General features: G+C 45.0%; 1 pseudogene; it reads right to left on the bottom strand.

Moving 5' to 3' along the window:
* Window positions 1-17,513, bottom strand: part of LOC106605638 (stromal membrane-associated protein 1-like) — an 86,001-nt pseudogene extending 68,488 nt beyond the window's left edge.
* Window positions 17,514-21,330: the final 3,817 nt, after the last annotated feature.

The raw sequence follows: 21,330 nt of genomic DNA on the forward strand, positions 1-21,330 counted from the left end.
GTGTTAGTTATATATTACATTTTACATTTACGCCATTTAGCAGACGCTCTTATCCAGAGCGACTTACAAATTGGTGCATTCACCTTATGATATCCAGTGGAACAACCACTTTACAATAGTTTGCTCCAACTTGTTCCACCATTGGGGTGCCAGAGCAGCGAACAGTTTTGACTGGGCTGAGCGGGAACTGTGCTTCCGCAGAGGTAGGGAGGCGAGCAGTCCAGTGGTGGATGAACGCAGTGCCCTTCTTTATGCGCCATTTTCTGCTGCATTGTCAGTCTGATGTTCTACCTCCTCAATTATCGGAATAAGCAGGTCCCATTCAGACATTCACTGTCTGTTGGTAGAGGTAGGTATCTCCAGCAACTGCACCACCAGTCAATGTGCGTTCTGGGAAGAGCCTGTGTTTCCTCAACATCTGCTCACTCATTTCTCTCAGTCAGCCCGCAAATGAAACTCGGCCTCAGAATAATCGATATGGCACAAGAGTACCATTCCGAAAATAAGGCAGGTCTCCAATTCCCTCTTCATTCTTAGTCTGACATTCTTAACTATAATTAGATTTGACGATTGTTTACATCCTTCAACCACACCCACCTCGGAAGTCCCGATCTTGGTCAAAAACAACAAAATACATTGGTAAAACTTAGCATACTAAAATAAGTTAGATGAAAAATTGTGCAGAGCAAGTCATTAAAATGACTATTGGGGTCATGGGAGAGCGTTGTGTTTGGGAGGTATTTATGATGGACTTTGATGTTGCATGTGGTTTCTATGGGGAAGGCAGGGGTAGAATCAGCTTATTACCTACATCTAAATGCTCAAGCAATGGACATAAAAACTGTCTGGAGACCTGACAAACAGCCAGGAAATTGTTATAAAGGGCCCAGAAGTGTTTTTGGGTGAACTTTCCCTTTAAATGAATAATGAGTCATTTTTAATAATTCATTTGCATATAAAAAGGCAGTGTCTGTGTAGGTGGCAGAGACAGATACTAGATCAGAGTACGCCTGCTAGCAGAACCTGAGAGAGGGAGAGATTTCATTTTTGTTTATCATCTATTCCACTAGCTTTGGCAATGTAAATATGTTTCCCATGTTAATATAGCCCTTTGAATTGAGAGAGAGAGAGACATCTCTCTCTGTGATGTGAGAGTCTGCATAAAGTGTGCATACGTCATGACTGAGTATGTGTGTGTGTCAGCTGAGCTATCAGGCGAATGCTAGCTAGCAGGTGTGAGTGGACAGGGGGCCCCTCAGGTGGAAAATGGGCTTTAGACACTCAGTGATCTGAGAGATGTGTGCATATGCAAGCATGAGTACAAACAAACACACACACACAGATGGGCATGCATTCAATCACCCACGCATACTTTACATACCAGTACGCAGCCACCCACACAAATAACTCCCATACGCAGCGGATTCACTTACAAATCTCACACAAATAATGCTAACCCCACACAATGTGCACAGACACACGGCCATTATACATGCCAATTGCTGTGTAACAGATCAGTGTTGTGGACAGTGTGTGTGCGTGTGTACACTTACTGGAGCTGTTTTGAGGCCATTCTGGTCATAGCATTTCCTCCTTTCATACTTATCCCGGATGAAGAACTCCACTGCTCTGAGATCAGGGGTTAAGGAATACCACTGTGGTTCACACACACACACACACACACACACACACACACACACACACACACACACACACACACACACACACACACACACACACACACACACACACACACACACACACACACACACACACACACACACACACACACACACACCACTCGCTCCAGTGGCATTATTGTATTATGGCCTGGGGGTAGAAACTTTGATCATAACACTATAGCACCGCTACTGAACCAGGAGGAAGAGTGGAGGGAGAGAGAAGAGAGATGGAACTAGAAGATGCAATGGATAGGGGGCAGAGAAGGAGGATAACAGGAGGCAAAAGGTGAGAGGATGGAATGGTGTGAGGAATAGGGGAGAAGCGAGAGACAGGGGAGGAAAGGAGGAAAGAAAAGGAGAGACTGAAATTCACAACGCGGAACGACAAGAGAAAGAAGGAGGACACTGTCAGAGCAGTAGGAAAAATACAGACCCTTGACAAAAAGTGTGTGAATCTATTTGGGTGCTTCTACTGTAGGCACATCTTTATTCACGCTGGAATGTATATGAGATGAGTCAGAAGCCAGGGCAGTGTGTGTGTGTGTGTGTGTGTGTGTGTGTGTGTGTGTGTGTGTGTGTGTGTGTGTGTGTGTGTGTGTGTGTGTGTGTGTGTGTGTGTGTGTGTGTGTGTGTGTGTGTGTGTGTGTGTGTGTGTGTGTGTCAAGACAAATAGAGGGAAACTATCTGACAGAGAAGTAAAAGAAGAGGAGGAGATGGGAAAGATGGGAGCGAAGAAAAGAAAGACAGACAAAGGAACCATGAAAAAGGAATGGCACTTCATCAATACAAGAATTTGAAGGACAACTTGAAAGCTAAGCAACACACAGCCTTACATTTTAAATACTCCAACTACCCACACAGTGAATATACTGTACGTAGGCCTACATATTCTTTCTACCTCTATGCCTTAGAGCTACCGTCAGACCTAGCAGTAGCCACCAAAAACGCAAAACTGATGACCACACCAAAACAAAAGCTAGATATCAGATATATTAGAGAACTATCTTGAAACAAGCTGACGGTGTGAATTCAGTCTGAGTTTGAACAGGAACAGATGCTATTAAGAACACACAGCTGTCCTGTCCTCGTTATCAGAACAGCAGGCAAACCAGATACCATGCTGTCATGCTGCGTTATAACCATGCACTCAAAAGGTGCTGTGTCCAAATGTGTGTCTCATCATAATATTGGTTCCAAAGTGAAATGGGCAAAGGAACTGTGTTTTGAAGAGTAGGGTGGTGGTCAAATGCAGATGCACACAGAGGCATTAATTATTATAACTACACACAAAAAGGATACTGGTCTGCCTGTGGCCATCTGAAGTTGTCTGGGAGGAGGGCTTCATACAGCTGTTTGGCCTTGGTGTTTCCTATGTCCACCATACTCTACACACACACATACACACACAGGGAGAGTGATCTTAAAGTCTTCAATATATCATAACAGTAACACTTTACTTGACACTGTGTCATAACATGTTATGACATGGTCATAGCCACGCAATATGTCATAACAACTGACAGCCTGTTAAATGATCATAACACTGTCATTACATATATTCAGACCTGTTGTGACAGTGTTATTGTATGGCTGTTATGACCCCCTACATAAGAGTGTCAAAACCCACAAAACGTACCACGGTAGAGATTTTACTGCTGTTATGACACCTACATAAGAGTGTCAAAACCCACAAAACCTACCACACAAGGCAAAACCTTTAATTACACCATAAATATACTGTTGACATGTAGGCTGTGTTATATAAAATGCTTTGAAATTGACCATATTAAATTATCATTGCAATTGCGCACACATTGATGTCAGACATTCACCTTCCTCAGTGCTCTATTGCTGATGACTGGGATCAAATCAAATCAAAGTGCTGTACAGAAACCCAGCCTAAAACCCCAACAGCAAGCAATGCAGGTGTAGAAGCACGGTGGCTAGGACAAACTCCCTAGAAAGGCCAAAACCTAGGAAGAAACCTAGAGAGGAACCAGGCTATGAGGGGTTGCCAGTCCTCTTCTGGCTGTGCCGGGTGGAGATTATAACAGCACATGGCCTAGATGTTCAAATGTTCATAAATTACCAGCATTGTCAAATAATAATAATCATAGTAGTTGTCGAGGGTGCAACAAGTCAGTAACACAAGAGTAAGTGTCAGTTGGCTTTTTCATAGCCGATCTTTGAGAGTATCTCTACCGCTCCTGCTGTCTCTAGAGAGTTGAAAACAGCAGGTCTGGGACAGGTAGCACGTCCGGTGAATAGGTCAGGGTTCCAGCAGGTCTGGGACAACAGGTCTGGGACAGGTAGCACGTCCGGTTAACAGGTCAGGGTTCCATAGCTGCAGGCAGAACAGTTGGAACTGGAGCAGCAGCACGGCCAGGTGAACTGGGGACAGCAAGGAGTCATCAAGCCAGGTAGTCCTGAGGCATGGTCCTGGGGCTCAGGTCCTCCGAGAGACAGAAAGAAAGAAAGAGAAAGAGAGAATTAGAGACAGCATATTTAAATTCACACAGAACACCAGAAAAGACAAGAGAAATATTCCAGATGTGACAGACTGACCCTAGCCCCCCGACACATAAACTACTGCAGCATAAATACTGGAGGCTGAGTCAGGAGGGGTCAGGACACTGTGGCCCTATCCGATGAAACCCCCGGACAGGGCCAAATAGGTAGGATATAACCCCACCCACTTTGCCAAAGCACAGCCTCCACACCACTGGAGGGATATCTCCAACCACCAACATACCATCCCGGGGCAAGGCCGAGTATAGCCCACAAAGATCTCCGCCACGGCACAGCCCAAGGGGGGGCGCCAACCCAGACAGGAAGACCACGTCAGTGACTCAACCCACTCAAGTGACGCACCCCTCCCAGGGACGGCATGGAAGAACACCAGTAAGCCAGTGACTCAGCCCCCGTAATAGGGGTAGAGGCAGAGAATCCCAGCGGAAAGAGGGGAAACCGGCCAGGCAGAGACAGCAAGGGCAGTTCGTTGCTCCAGCCTTTCCGTTCACCTTCACACCCCTGGGCCAGACTACACTTAATCATAGGACCTACTGAAAAGATGTGTCTTCAGTAAAGACTTAAAGGTTGAGACTGAGACTGCGTCTCTCACATGGGTAGGCAGACTATTCCATAAAAATGGAGCTCTATAGGAGAAAGCCCTGCCTCCAGCTGTTTGCTTAGAAATTCTAGGAACAATTAGGAGGCCCGCGTCTTGTGACCGTAGCGTATGTGTAGGTATGTACGGCAGGACCAAATCGGAAAGATAGGTAGGAGCAAGCCCATGTAATGCTTTGTAGGTTAGCAGTAAAACCTTGAAATCAGCCCTTGCCTTAACAGGAAGCCAGTGTAGGGAGGCTAGCACTGGAGTAATATGATCAAATTTTTGGGTTCTAGTCAGGATTCTAGCAGCCGTATTTAGCACTAACTGAAGTTTATTTAGTGCTTTATCCGGGTAGCCGGAAAGTAGAGCATTGCAGTAGTCCAACCTAGAAGTAACAAAGGCATGGATTAATTTTTCTGCGTAATGTTTGGACAGGAAGTTTCTGATTTTTGCAATGTTACATAGATGAAAAAAAGCTGTCCTTGAAACAGTCTTGATATGTTCTTCAAAAGAGAGATCAGGGTCCAGAGTAACGCCGAGGTCCTTCACAGTTTTATTTGAGACGACTGTACAACCATCCAGATTAATTGTCAGATTCAACAGAAGATCTCTTTGTTTCTTGGGACCTAGACCAAGCATCTCTGTCTTGGCCGAGTTTAAGAGTAGAAAGTTTGCAGCCATCCATTTCCTTATGTCTGAGACACAGGCTTCTAGCGAGGGCAATTTTGGGGCTTCACCATGTTTCTGTCACGTCCTGGCCAGTATAAGGGTTAATTGTTATTGTAGTTTGGTCAGGACGTGGCAGAGGGTATTTGTTTTATGTGGTTCGGGGTGGTGTGTTAGTTAGGAGGGCGTTTGATTTATTATTTCCTGGTTTTGGGTTATGGTCTATGTTTATGTATTTCTATGTGTAGTCTAGTGAGTGTGTTTCTGTGTTGAGTTAATTGGGGTGGACTTCCAATTGAAGGCAGCTGTTTGGTGTTGCCTTTGATTGGAAGTCCTATATTAGTTGGGTGTGTTTGTCTTGTATTTTGTGGGAGATTGTTCTTGGATTGCTGTGGTGCCTTCAAGGCTGTCATTTTGTCGTTCATCGTTTTGTTTATTTTTTGTATACGTGTTTGTTTGGTTTTTCCTTCTTTTCCGGTAAATAAAGAAGATGAGTATACACATACCTGCTGCGTTTTGGTCCGCCATTTCTAACGACGAGCGTGACAGAATCTCCCACCAACTAAGGACCAAGCAGCAGAAGAAAGGGGACTTCGAGTTGGACTGGCGGGAGAGATGGACCTGGGAGGAAGTTCTGGACGGGGCTGGACCTTGGCACCAGGCTGGGGATTATCGCCGCCCGCAGTGGGAAATTGAGGCAGCCAAGGCAGAGAGGCGGAGGTACGAGGCCTTGGACGCGCTGAGGGAGAAGCACGAGAGGCACCCCCAAGAATTTTTTTTTGGGGGGCACACGGGTAGTTTGGCTAGGCCTAGGAAGAGCCGGAAGCCAGCTACCCGTGGTTATATGGAGGAGCGTATGAGGTGGAGAGCGCCATGTTTCGCTGAGGAGCGCACTATCTCACCCATACGCACACACAGTCCAGTGCGCGTTATTCCAGCCCCTCGCAGGTGCTGTGCTAGAGCGGGCATCCAGCCTGGTAGGAGGATGCCTGCGCAGCGCATCTGGTCGCCGGTACGCCTCCGAGGACCAGGCTACCCAACTCCCGCTCTACGCACGGCTACCATCAGGCCCCTGCACAGCCCAGTCTGCCCTGTACAAGCACCCCGCTCGTACAGGGCTACTAGTTCCATCCAGCCAAGACGGGTTGTGCAGGAGGTAAGATCAAGACCGCCTGTGCGCCTCCATAGCCCTGGGTTTCCATCTCCTGTCTCTCGTGCGGACCCGGAAGTGCGTCAACCCAGTCCGACTCAACCTGTTCCCGCTCCCCGCACTAGCCTGGAGGTGCGTGTTGCCAATCTGGTACGCCCAGTACCAGCACCACACACCAGGCTTCAAGTGCGTAAACCCAGCCTCGCCAGTCAAAAGTCGTCAGAGCTGCCCGCCAGTCAAAAGTCGTCAGAGCTGCCCGCCAGTCAACAGTCGTCAGAGCTGCCCGCCAGTCAACAGTTGTCAGAGCTGCCCGCCAGTCAACAGTCGTCAGAGCTGCCCGCCAGTCAACAGTCGTCAGAGCTGCCCGCCAGTCAACAGTCGTCAGAGCTGCCCGCCAGTCAACAGTCGTCAGAGCTGCCCGCCAGTCAACAGTCGTCAGAACTGCCGGAGTGGCCAGACCGCCCCGAACCGCCGGAGCGGCCCGACCGCCCCGGACCGCCGGAGCGGCCCGACCGCCCCGGACCGCCGGAGCGGCCCGACCGCCCCGGACCGCCACCGCCCCTAGCTGCCAGACTGCCCAGACTGTCCCGAGCTACCAGACTGTCCCGAGCTGCCAGACTGCCCAGACTGTCCCGAGCTACCAGACTGTCCCGAGCTGCCAGACTGTCCCGAGCTGCCAGACTGCCCAGACTGTCCCGAGCTGCCAGACTGCCCAGACTGTCCCGAGCTGCCAGACTGCCCAGACTGTCCCGAGCTGCCAGACTGCCCAGACTGTTCCGAGCTGCCAGACTGCCCAGACTGTCCCGAGCTGCCAGACTGCCCAGACTGTCCCGAGCTGCCAGACTGCCCAGACTGTCCCGAGCTGCCAGACTGCCCAGACTGTCCCGAGCTGCCAGACTGCCCAGACTGCCCCGAGCTGCCAGACTGCCCAGACTGTCCCGAGCTGCCAGACTGCCCAGACTGTCCAGAGCTGCCAGACTGCCCCGAGCTGCCAGACTGCCCCGAGCTGCCAGACTGGCCAGACTGCCCCGAGCTGCCAGAACCGGAGCCACCTCCTGATATAGGTGGGTTGGGGAGGGGGGGGTGTAGCACAGTGCCGTCGTTGACGGCAGCCACCCTCCCTTCCCTCCCTTGTAGTAGAGGGGAATTTTTGTTTTCTTGTTTGGGGTTGTATTTTTTTTTTTAAGGTGCTTCCGGGGTTAGCACCTTTAAGGGGGGCGTACTGTCACGTCCTGGCCAGTATAAGGGTTAATTGTTATTGTAGTTTGGTCAGGACGTGGCAGAGGGTATTTGTTTTATGTGTTTCGGGGTGGTGTGTTAGTTAGGAGGGCGTTTGATTTATTATTTCCGGGTTTTGGGTTATGGTCTATGTTTATGTATTTCTATGTGTAGTCTAGTGAATGTGTTTCTATGTTGAGTTAATTGGGGTGGACTTCCAATTGAAGGCAGCTGTTTGGTGTTGCCTTTGATTGGAAGTCCTATATTAGTTGGGTGTGTTTGTCTTGTATTTTGTGGGAGATTGTTCTTGGATTGCTGTGGTGCGTTCAAGGCTGTCATTTTGTCGTTCATCGTTTTGTTAATTTTTTGTATACGTGTTTGTTTGGTTTTTCCTTCTTTTCCGGTAAATAAAGAAGATGAGTATACACATACCTGCTGCGTTTTGGTCCGCCATTTCTAACGACGAGCGTGACAGTTTCATTGAAATGTACAGCTGTGTGTCATCCGCATAGCAGTGAAATTTAACATTATGTTTTCGAATGACATCCCCAAGAGGTAAAATATATAGTGAAAACAATAGTGGTCCTAAAACGGAATCTTGAGGAACACCAAAATTTACAGTTGATTTGTCAGAGGACAAACCATTCACAGAGACAAACTGATATCTTTCCGTCAGATAAGACCTAAACCAGGCCAGAACTTGTCCATGTAGACCAATTTGGGTTTCCAATCTCTCCAAAAGAATGTGGTGATCGATGGTATCAAAAGCAGCACTAAGATCTAGGAGCATGAGGACAGACGCAGAACCTCGGTCTGACGTCATTAAAAGGTAATTTACCACCTTCACAAGTGCAGTCTCAGTGCTATGATGGGGTCTAAAACCAGACTGAAGCGTTTCGTGTACATTGTTTGTCTTCAGGAAGGCAGTGAGTTGCTGCGCAACAGCTTTTTCAAAAAATGTTGAGAGGAATTGAAGATTCGATATAAGCCGATAGTTTTTTATAATTTCTGGGTCAAGATTTGGCTTTTTCAAGAGAGGCTTTATTACTGCTACTTTTAGTGAGTTTGGTACACATCCGGTGGATAGAGAGCCGTTTATTATGTTCAACATAGGAGGGCCAAGCACAGAAAGCAGCTCTTTCAGTAGTTTAGTTGGAATAGGGTCCAGTATGCAGCTTGAAGGTTTAGAGGCCATGATTATTTTCATCATTGTGTCAAGAGATCTAGTACTAAAACACTTTACTGTCTCCCTTGATCCTAGGTCCTGGCAGGGTTGTGCAGACTCAGGACAACGGAGCATTGGAGGAATACGCAGATTTAAAGAGGAGTCCGTAATTTGCTTTCTAATGATCATGATCTTTTCCTCAAAGAAGTTCATGAATTCATCACTGCTGAAGTGAGAGCCATCCTCTCTTGGGGAATGCTGCTTTTTAGTTAACTTTGCGACAGTATCAAAAATACATTTTGGATTGTTCTTATTTTCCTCAATTAAGTTGGAAAAATAGGATGATCGAGCAGCAGTGAGGGCTCTTCGATACTGCATGGTACTGTCTTTCCAAGCTAGTCGGAAGACTTCCAGTTTGGTGTGGCGCCATTTCCGTTCCAATTTTCTGGAAGCTTGCTTCAGAGCTCGTGTATTTTCTGTATACCATGGAGCTAGTTTCTTATGACAAATGTTTTTAGTTTTTAGGGGTGCAACTGCATCTAGGTTATTGCGCAAGGTTAAATTGAGTTCCTCGGTTAGGTGGTTAACTGATTTTTGTCCTCTGACGTCCTTGGGTAGGCAGAGGGAGTCTGGAAGGGCATCAAGGAATCTTTGGGTTGTCTGAGAATTTATAGCACAACTTTTAATGCTTCTTGGTTGGGGTCTGAGCAGATTATTTGTTGCGATTGCGAACGTAATAAAATGGTGGTCCGATAGTCCAGGATTATGAGGAAAAACATTAAGATCCACAACATTTATTCCATGGGACAAAACTAGGTCCAGAGTATGACTGTGGCAGTGAGTAGGTCCAGAGACATGTTGGACAAAACCCACTGAGTCGATGATGGCTCCGAAAGCCTTTTGGAGTGGGTCTGTGGACTTTTCCATGTGACTATTAAAGTCACCAAAAATTAGAATATTATCTGCGATGACTACAAGGTCCGATAGGAATTCAGGGAACTCAGTGAGGAACGCTGTATATGGCCCAGGAGGCCTGTAAACAGTAGCTATAAAAAGTGATTGAGTAGGCTACATAGATTTCATGACTAGAAGCTCAAAAGACGAAAACGTCGTAGTTGTTTTTTTTTTGGTAAATTTAAATTTGCTATCATAAATGTTAGCAACACCTCCGCCTTTGCGGGATGCGCGGGGGATATGGTCACTAGTGTAACCAGGGGGTGAGGCCTCATTTAACACAATAAATTCATCAGGCTTAAGCCATGTTTCAGTCAGGTCAATCACATCAAGATTATGATCAGTGATTAGTTCATTGACTATAACTGCCTTTGAAGTGAGGGATCTAACATTAAGTAGTCCTATTTTGAGATGTGAGGTATCACAATCTCTTTCAATAATGGCAGGGATGGAGGAGGTCTTTATACTAGTGAGATTGCTAAAGCGAAAACCGCCATCTTTAATTTTGCCCCACCTAGATCGGGGCACAGACACGGTCTCAATGGGGATAGCTGAGCTGACTACACTGACTGTGCTAGTGGCAGACTCCACTAAGCTGGCAGGCTGGCTAACAGCCTGCTGCCTGGCCTGCACCCTATTTCATTGTGGAGCTAGAGGAGTTAGAGCCCTGTCTATGTTCGTAGATAAGATGAGAGCACCCCTCCAGCTAGGATGGAGTCCGTCACTCCTCAACAGGCCAGGCTTGGTCCTGTTTGTGGGATGAATTCAAGGGCAGATTTCAGGAGCAGGACAAGACACCCTCTTTTTGATTGATGACTGATATCAGGGCATGTACGTGATAGGCCTATCTGGCTTATATGATTATGATGGTCACAATGCTTCTTGACAGTGTCATGAAGTGTATATTCTTAGTCGAAGTGACACAGGTTGGTCACGTGGCATGACAGTGTCAAAGTGTATTTCTACAAGATATTTAATATATGATGAACAAAAAAGTGACTGTAAAGAATTAATTACATCAAAAGGATTTAAGAAAAAAACGTTGAAACAGAAAGTGTCATAGCCGTGTGTGTAGGTGGCAGGAAAGTCAGGCGCAGGAGAAACCAACTTGGTTAAACTGGAGTATTTTAATTAATAGAAAAACAAACACCAAAACCAAAATATAAAAATAACATGGGTAAAAATAACCCGTCGCACACCGATACAAAATACACGCGTACATAACACACAAACAATCACTGACAAGGACATGAGGGAAAACAGAGGGTTAAATACACAACATGTAATGAATGGGATTGGAACCAGGTGTGTAGGAAGATAAGACAAAACCAATGGAAAATGAAAAACTGATCAATGATGGCTAGAAGACCGGTGACGTCGACCGCCGAGCACTACCCGAGCAAGGAGGGGCATCGACTTTGGCAGAAGTCGTGACAGAAAGGAAACTTCTTGGCAGGGAAAAAACGAATTTGAATAAATGTGGGTGTTGACACTTTTGCAGGTTTTGTCATAAAATAATACAATAAAGAATCAAGTCAAATTTATTAGTGACATACACACGTTTAGCAGATGTTATTGCAGGTGTAACGAAATGCTTGTGCTTCTAGCTCCAAAAGCGCAGTAATATTTAATAATTTACAACAACACACTCAATAAACAAACCTAAAAGTACAAGAATGACATTAAGGAATATATAAATATTAGGATGAGCAATGCCGGAGTGGCATACACTAAAATACAGTAGAATAGAATACTGTATTTACATATGAGATGAGTAAAGAAAAATGTAAACATTATTAAAGTGACTAGCATTCCATTATTAAAGTGACTTGTGATTTCAAGTCTATGTATATAGGGCAGCAGCCTCTAAGGTGCAGGGTTACCTAACCGTGTGGATGCCACCTCATGATGGCTATTTAACAGTCTGATGGCCTTGAGATAGAAGCTGTTTTTCCAGTCTCTCGGTCCCAGCTTTGATGCACCTGTACTGACCTCGCCTTCTGGATGATAGCGGAGTGAACAGGCAGTGGCTCGGTTGGTTGTTGTCCTTGATGATCTTTTTGGCCTTCCTGTGACATCCGTTGCTGTAGGTGTCCTAGAGGGCAGGTAGTTGTGGATAGGGGCCTGCTCCCTCTGCTGTTTGCTGAAGTCCACAATCAGCTCCTTTGTTTTGTCGACATTGAGTGAGAGGTTATATTCCTGGCACCACACTCCCAGGGCCCTCTCCTCCTCCCTGTAGGCTGTCTCGTCATTGTTGGTAATCAGGCCTACTACTGCTGTGTTGTCTGCAAACTTGATGATTGAGTTGGAGGTGTGCGTGGCCACGCAGTTGTCGGTGAACAGGGAGTAAAGGAGGGGGCTGAGCATGCACCGTTGTGAGGCCCATGTGTTGAGGATTAGCGAAGTGGAGATGTTTTTTCCTACCTTCACCACCTGGGGGCGGCCCGTCAGGAAGTCCAGGACCCAGTTGCACAGGGCGGGGTTCAGACCTAGGGCCCCAAGCTTAATTATGTATTTATTTTATTTCACCTTTATTTAACCAGGTAGGCAAGTTGAGAACAAGTTCTCATTTACAATTGCGACCTGGCCAAGATAAAGCAAAGCAGTTCAACACATACAACAACACAGAGTTACACATGGAGTAAAACAAACATACAGTCAATAATACAGTAGAAAAATAAGTCTATATACAATGTGAGCAAATGAGGTGAGATAAGGGAGGTAAAGGCAAAAAAGGCCATGGTGGCAAAGTAAATACAATATAGCAAGTAAAACACTGGAATGGTAGATTTGCAGTGGAATAAAGTGCAAAGTAGAAATATAAATAATGGGGTGCGAAGGAGAAAAATAAATAAAATAAATAAATACAATAGGGGAAGAGGTAGTTGTTTGGGCTAAATTATAGATGGGCTATGTACAGGTGCAGTGATCTGTGAGCTGCTCTGACAGCTGGTGCTTAAAGCTGGTGAGGGAGATAAGCGTTTCCAGTTGAGATAAGGGGGGACTTTACCTAGCAGGGTCTTGTAGATGACCTGGATCCAGTGGGTTTGGCGACGAGTATGAAGCGAGGGCCAGCCAACGAGAGCGTACAGGTCGCAGTGGTGGGTAGTATATGGGGCTTTGGTGACAAAACGGATGGCACTGTGATAGACTGCATCCAGTTTATTGAGTAGGGTATTGGAGGCTATTTTGTAAATGACATCGCCAAAGTCGAGGATCAGTAGTATGGTCAGTTTTACGAGGGTATGTTTGGCAGCATGAGTGAAGGATGCTTTGTTGCGAAATAGGAAGCCAATTCTAGATTTAACTTTGGATTGGAGATGTTTGATGTGAGTCTGGAAGGAGAGCTTACAGTCTAACCAGACACCTAGGTATTTGTAGTTGTCCGCATATTCTAAGTCAGAACCGTCCAGAGTAGTGATGCTGGACGGGCGGGCAGGTGCAGGCAGCGATCGGTTGAAGAGCATGCATTTAGTTTTACTTGTATTTAAGAGCAGTTGGAGGCCACGGAAGGAGAGTTATGAGAATTATGAGCTTGGAGGGTTCTATGGTGTTGAATGCTGAGCTATATTCAATGAACTTACATAGGTATTCCTCTTGTCCAGATGGGATAGGGCAGTGTGATGGCGATTGAATCGTCTGTGCATCTATTGGGGCGGTAAGCAAATTGAAGTGGGTCTAGGGTGTCAGGTAAGGCTAGGTAGAGGTTATATGATCCTAAACTAGCCTCTCAAAGCACTTTATGATGACAGAAGTGAGTTATACGGGCCGATAGTAATTTAGTTCAGTTGAATTGAATTTATTTGGGGTACTGTAACAGACATATACAACAAAATGTACAATGTGGATCCAGAGGATATCACCTGAAAGTATTAATTTAAACGCTAGTCTCCAAAGTGGTCCTCGATTGTAAAAACAATAACACATAATGATTAGAAGGCAAGACCAAATTAAACAAAAAATACATTAATTTATTGAGATCCTAAAAAGTGGCACTATTCACTGCACTTCTCCATAACCTTAAAAATCAACCATATTCATTTCACATCATACCGATCCTTCAAATAAATACACCTGACCAACAGTAAGGGGCACAAGGGGCAGTGGAGTGGTGTCTCCTACTTAGACAAAAAATAAAACCTTTGCCTGCTTTTTAAGCTATTTTTACTTTTTCTTTGCTTTATCTCCAAGGGAAGGCTATTCCATAGACCAATGCCTGTATGGAAAAACGTGCACCTCGCAGTACTGTTTACTCTTTTACAAGACATAACACTAGCTCTGGTATTGTGACTGTTGGTTATAGACCGTATCAATGTGGTTTTTCATGTAACCTGGGGCACGCTCATTTAAGACGTCAAACATATGATTAAGTTGAAGTTGGTCCACTCTGGACTCCAAAGGCAACAAGCCCACCTCCCGGAACTCCTGTACCCCTATGTGGGTCTTAGGGGGGACATTCAGCATATACCTCTATTTCAGCTTTGTTGATAGGCCACTATACCAAGCAGAGCAGGCATAATCAAAATTATACTGGATCAAGATTGAAATAAGCAGTTTCTTAACTTTAATGTTAAAGTATCTAGTGTTACGATATAAACATTTATATTTGTTCGCCGTTTTAGAAACATTTTTAGCAGCAATCAGATCTCCAGAAAGGGTTTGATCTAGGGACACACCAAGACAAGATACACTTGTTTTAGACTCAATCTCCTTGCCTGTACAGGTTACTGTCATCTTGTCAGCCCTAAGCAATCTACCTTTTGTTCCAAACAAAATCGATTCAGTTTTTCCCAAATGTAGTGACAATTTGTTGTCAGACAACCAATCTCTAACAAAATGTAATTCCTTACTCAGGGTGTCCTCTATGTAAACTGTATCCTTCCCTGATACCAGTATGGATGACTCATCAGCACAAAGCAAGCGTTTGCACTTTATTGTATCTGGCATATCATTAACGGATATAAGAAATAAGAGAGGCCTTAATATTGATCCCTGCGGTACTCCACGGGATATGTCTTTGGCCTCTGACAGGACATTATATACAGTTGAAGTCAGAAGTTTACGTACACCTTAGCCAAATACATTTAAACTCAGTTTTTCACAATTCCTGACATAGAATCCAAGTAAATATTCCCTGTCTTAGGTCAGTTAGGAACACAACTTTATTTTAAGAATGTGAAATGTCAGAATAAAAGTAGAGAGAATGATTTATTTCAGCTTTAATTTCTTTCATCACATTCCCAGTGGGTCAGAAGGTTACATACACTCAATTAGTATTTGGTAGCATTGCCTTTAAATTGTTTAACTTGGGTCAAACATTTCAGGTAGCCTTCCACAAGCCTCCCACAATACGTTGGGTGAATTTTGGCCCATTCCTCCTGACAGAGCTGGTGTAACTGAGTCAGATTTGTAGGCCTCCTTGCACGCACATGCTTTTTCAGTTATGCCCACACATTTTCTATAGGATTGAGGTCAGGGCTTTGTGATGGCCACTCCAATATCTTGACTTTGTTGTCCTTAAGCCATTTTGCCACAACTTTGGAAATATGATTGGGGTCATTGTCCGTTTTGAAGACCAATCTGTGACCAAGCTTAAACTTCCTGACTGATGTCTTGAGATGTTGCTTCAATATATCCACACAATTTTCCTACCTCATGATACCATCTATTTTGTGAAGTGCACCAGTCCCTCCTGCAGCAAAGCATCCCCACAACATGATGCTGCCACCCCCGTGCTTCACGGTTGGGATGGTGTTCTTTGGCTTGCATCAGACCAGAGGACATGGTCCTACCCAAAGTTGCAAAGACAATGTTGTGATCTATTTAATAAACACAAGAAACCAGCAAAATGGATAAAGGGTGTGTCAGTTGCAGGAACAGCAGCATCTAGCGGGCAAAACCTGTTACTTTCACACTAATTTATGGTAAAAAATGTAATCGACTTCAATAGCAAATTTTTCTGAACTGGGGAAAAAAAGGACATTTCCAGATTCACAGGGAATACATAACATAGGACGAAGAAGCAATAGCCTACTCCAAGCCTCAGCTCCATACTTCTTGTTAGACATAGAGAACTGATAGTGTATACTGGCTGTTGGATTAGGATTGGCGTGGGGGGTCCATGGGTGGCTTTTGATCATTTTAGTGAATTCCTCATCTTACTCATTGTTAGGAAGAATTATAGCCCAAATCGGATGTTAGGTACTATATTTATTGAAGATTATATGAATCCTATCAATTAAAAAGAGACAATTTGGATGCAATCTCTTTAGCTTAATTTCTCAGAGATCAAATTATACTTAAATAAAATAATCGTATATGTTTTGAACTACAGAAACAATTTGAGCACAATTTCAGATGGTGGGTGTTGAAATCCTCTTGTGCTTTTGAGGTAAAATGACTCACATTCAAATGGAAGGCAAGGTCTTCAAAACAAATGGAATGAAGAGAAACTGAAAAAGTCACAACCTGACTGCTTTGAAATATTAAACTTACATTCTAGGCAGTTTGTACTTGGTAATGCCACACACACACACACACACACACACACACACACACACACACACACACACACACACACACACGCACACACACACACACGCACCCACACACCGCACACACACACACACCACACACACACACACACACACACACACACACACACGATGGCACCCGGAAACCACACACACTTGCCAGACAGATGAGGATGATGGCGTTGGGAGGAGGAATGAATGAGCTGGAGTTGGAATAATCACCCATCAGGAATGAATTAGGGTTAGCAATTAACATTGAGAGAGAGAGAGAGACTCACGCTCTATCTAACCACACAGATAACAGCTATGCACTCTCTTCAATAAACCACAGATAGGCCTACATTTTGCGTTTGCGTGCACAAATATTTTCTTTTTTCCCCCCTCACAAATATACACACACACTCCCCCCTCCCCCACATCGGTCTTACTCACACTGCCTCACATCCTCCCATACTGAACACCCCCAAAACTACCCACAGACCACACTGTCCTTCACACACACCCATTTTATTTATTTATTTAGCTCCTTTGCATCCCATTATTTCTATTTCTACTTTGCACTTTCTTCCACTACAAACCTAATATTCCAGTGTTTTACTTGCTATATTGTATTTACTTTGCCACCATGGCCTTTTTTGCCTTTACCTCCCTTATCTCACCTCATTTGCTCACATTGTATATAGACTTATTTTTCTACTGTATTATTGACTGTATGTTTGTTTTACTCCATGTGTAACTCTGTGTTGTTGTATGTGTTGAACTGCTTTGCTTTATCTTGGCCAGGTCGCAATTGTAAATGAGAACTTGTTCTCAACTTGCCTACCTGGTTAAATAAAGGTGAAATAAAATAAAATAAATAAAAATACACGCATTCCCATGTTACCTGGATCTGTTCTTGGGTCCATTGGTCCAGGTTGACAGATTTGACTCTGGAGATGTGGACGCCCAGGTTCCTGTGGATGCCAGCACAGTGTATAAACATGAAGACCCCCAGGTTCCATGATGCCCACCGCAGACCTACGCAGACGTACATAAACTCAGCAAAAAAAAGAAACGTCCTCTCGCTGTCAACTGCATTTATTTTCAGTAAACTTAACATGTGCAAATATTTGTATGAACATATCAAGATTCAACAACTGAGACATAAACTGAACAAGTTCCACAGACATGTTACTAACAGAAATTGAATAATGTGTCCCTTAAAAAGAGGGGGTCAAAATCAAAAGTAACAGTCTGGTGTGGTCACCAGCTGCATTAAGTACTGCAGTGCATCTCCTCCTCATGGACTGCACCAGATTTGCGAGTTCTTGCTGTGAGATGTTACCCCACTCTTCCACCAAGGCACCTGCAAGTTCCCGGACATTTCTGGGGGGAATGGCCCTAGCCCTCACCCCCCGATCCAACAGGTCCCAGACGTGTTCAATGGGATTGAGATCCGGGCACGTCGATGGCCATGGCAGAACACTGACATTCCAGTCTTGCAGGAAATCATGCACAGAATGAGCAGTATGGCTGGTGGCATTGTCATGCTGGAGGGTCATGTCAGGATGAGCCTGCAGGAAGGGTACCACATGAGGGAGGAGGATGTCTTCCCTGTAATGCACAGCATTGAGATTGCTTGCAATGACAACAAGCTCAGTCCAATGATGCTGTGACACACCGCCTTAGACAACGACAGACCCTCCACCTCCAAATCGATCCAGCTCCAGAGTACAGGCCTCGGTGTAAAGCTCATTCCTTCAACGATAAACGCGAATCCAACCATCACCCCTGGTGAGACAAAACCGCGACTAGTCAGTGAAGAGTACTTTTTACCAGTCCTGTCTGGTCCAGCGACAGTGGGTTTGTGCCCATAGGCGACGTTGTTGCCGGTGATGTCTGGTGAGGACCTGCCTTACAACAGGCCTACAAGCCCTCAGTCCAGCCTCTCTCAGCCTATTGCGGACAGTCTGAGCACTGATGGTGGGATTGCGCATTCCTGGTGTAACTTGGGAAGTTGTTGTTGCCATCCTGTACCTGTCCTGTGGGTGTGATGTTCGGATGTACCGATCGTGGGCATCTTTCTTTAGGGTGTTTTTCAGAGTCAGTAGAAAGGCCTCTTTAGTGTCCTAAGTTTTCATAACTGTGACCTTAATTGCCTATCGTCTGTAAGCTGTTAGTGTCTTAACGACCGTTCCACAGGTGCATGTTCATTAATTGTTTATGGTTCATTGAACAAGCATAGGAAACAGTGTTTAAACCCTTTACAATGAAGATCTGTGAAGTTATTGGGATTTTTACGAATTATCTTTAAAAGACAGGGTCCTGAAAAAGGGCTGTTTCTTTTTTTGCTGAGTTTATTAATTATTCTGGTACTGTTTTTGTTCCAGTCCAGCATTGACACCAATTCCTTCAACTATGCGTGGTCCTGTCTGAAGAGCATTGATTAGCCGATTAGTCAGAACCCCCTGCCATAGATCAACCACTGACGGACTACAGACCTAAAATCAGCCAACCTAACAAACACATCCACTAAAACGCACACACACAGGGCCCTGGAGCCTCAATGAGTGACAGTGGCTCTTTCCAACTCGGGGTGACAGGCAGTCGAGCTTGAAATTAAAGCCCCTACCGTCAACCTGAGGACAGGGCCTTACGTATGTGTGTGTGTGTAACAGGGGAGCTGGTGGCCGTCAGGGATAGCAGACAGTTCTCCAGAAGACACTGACAGGTTGTCTCAGGAGCTTCTTACTACTGGCCTTATCTGTGACACCATTGTTCAAAGCTGTCGAAAATTAAATCCACACTGAAAGTGCTTGAGGAACAAGTGGCTGTAGATAAAGTTGCACTCAACCACTCAAACAGGGTTAGGCTCGATATTTTTGTCATACCCATGATTTTATGATTGGCATGCCTATCTGATCCTAGATCTGTGGTTAAGGGGACAACTTCTACCTCTGGAGCTGAGGAACAGTGCTTTGCTGCTCCCTGGTGGGGGCTGGATGCTGTACAGTCCAGGTTAGGTCGTGGCTAATCTCGTTCCCAGACACTTCCACCCAAATGTGTGAATAGGTCTGGTGGACCAAAGCATCAGACTTGGCCAATACAGAAAGATCGGGAAAAACTCCCAACGCATAGGCATTGGCTTACAAATCGGCTTCCCCTTAATCCTGCCAAGTATGTGTCTTCTGCGCACCACAAGTTTCTGCCTCCATTTGGAGCCACGCCTCACTGTCGTGTGATTCGCTAAAATTAAAGACAAATAGTTTACTCAGTAAGGTCCCACTAAGGCCAATTTTTAATCATTGATGTTCCAGGCTTTTGTGTGCAATAGCCTGGGGACGAGGTTAGGTTGTAGCACTAGCTCTCACAGAAGACCAGCCGTGTTCAGATTAGTAAAGGACTGCCAGTAACTCACACAGCACATGCAGTACATATTCTACAAGCAAGAATGCCACATGCATACACACTAGGGGTGTACATCTTCCCTTTCAATAACAATTTGATACACATCTAGATATATGGGCTCCGATATGATACAGCAATGATACGTTTTAGTTCAAAGCGATTCGGTCGATTTGGTTTCATTAGAGGAATGAAACGATGCGGTCGATTTGGTTTCATTAGAGGAACGAAACGATGCGGTCGATTTGGTTTCATTAGAGGAACAAAACGAGGAGATTTGGTTCGATATGATGCGGTTCGATGCACTAACATCTATTTTCCATTCAAAATTGTCATCTGCTGCTGACGGAGCTCTGGAGCTGGGGCTCTCTAAACTGGATCTGTGTGTGTGTGTGTGTGTGTGTGTGTGTGTGTGTGTGTGTGTGTGTGTGTGTGTGTGTGTGTGTGTGTGTGTGTGTGTGTGTGTGTGTGAATGTATATGTCTATTGTGAATGTAGGCACCTGGGCCTGTATCCATAAATAGCCTGCATCTTATGTGGGGATACCACCCACACATCACACTCCAATTCTTGCCCATAAGTCATCAAGGAAGCTCAGAGCAGTGTGGTAAGTGAACAGAAATAGAATTCATTGATATCCTCTCAGACCAAATTAATCAAATTACTAGGCTACTTCTGTCACCTGAAGAAAATGAAGTGCAGTGGTATTATGGATAACACAAAGTACTGTTTGGTTGAGAGATTATCAGATTGGGCCTCCGTCAATTCCCTGACTCTCTTTCTCTCACAGAGTTAATGGGCTTATGTTACCACCTGTTGGCGATGACAGGAACAGTAGTCAGGTCATGATGAGGACACAGAGAAGATGGCTTCTCTCACTATTTGGAGCAATGTTTCCCAAATGTTGAGAGTTGTTGCAGAAACAAGTCTACCTGCAGGACATCCGACAAGGTGTTGTGTGAGGCTAATATCCAGTTCCACTGGATCTGGCTCTCACAGGTTTGCCACAGATAATACGTTCTAAATTGATGCATCTATCACCATTATCACCAAGCCAAAGTGGCGGGAAGAGGAAGAAGACAGAGCTAGATGAAACTTGTCCGACATTCTGCTTACTTCCTCATCGATGAAACATTCCATCTCAATACAATTCTGTTCCCAAAACTAGAATCTGTTACAAACAGAGTTCACTAGGTTTTGTAGACTTGACCCTTTCTAAAAGTTTCAAAGAATTTGATTGTTTAGAAGGAGTGCAAGAGTGAATTGAGTTATTGCACAGGTGCACTTCACAGAGTAGTTATTCCCTAATGGAAATATGCAAATACATGTTAAAATGTGCCACTAGGATCTTACGAGCTCATGCTTGGCTCTGCCCACCTCCTTGCTTGTTCTGCCCACTATGCTTAATTTGCTCCCAATTGGAAACAACACTGGTGGTGTTGGGTTAGTTACTAGTGTCTTTAGGTT

The sequence above is a fragment of the Salmo salar genome, chromosome 01, assembly GCF_965601325.2.
Source record: "Salmo salar chromosome 01, fSalSal1, whole genome shotgun sequence".
In the NCBI taxonomy this organism is placed as follows: domain Eukaryota; kingdom Metazoa; phylum Chordata; class Actinopteri; order Salmoniformes; family Salmonidae; genus Salmo; species Salmo salar.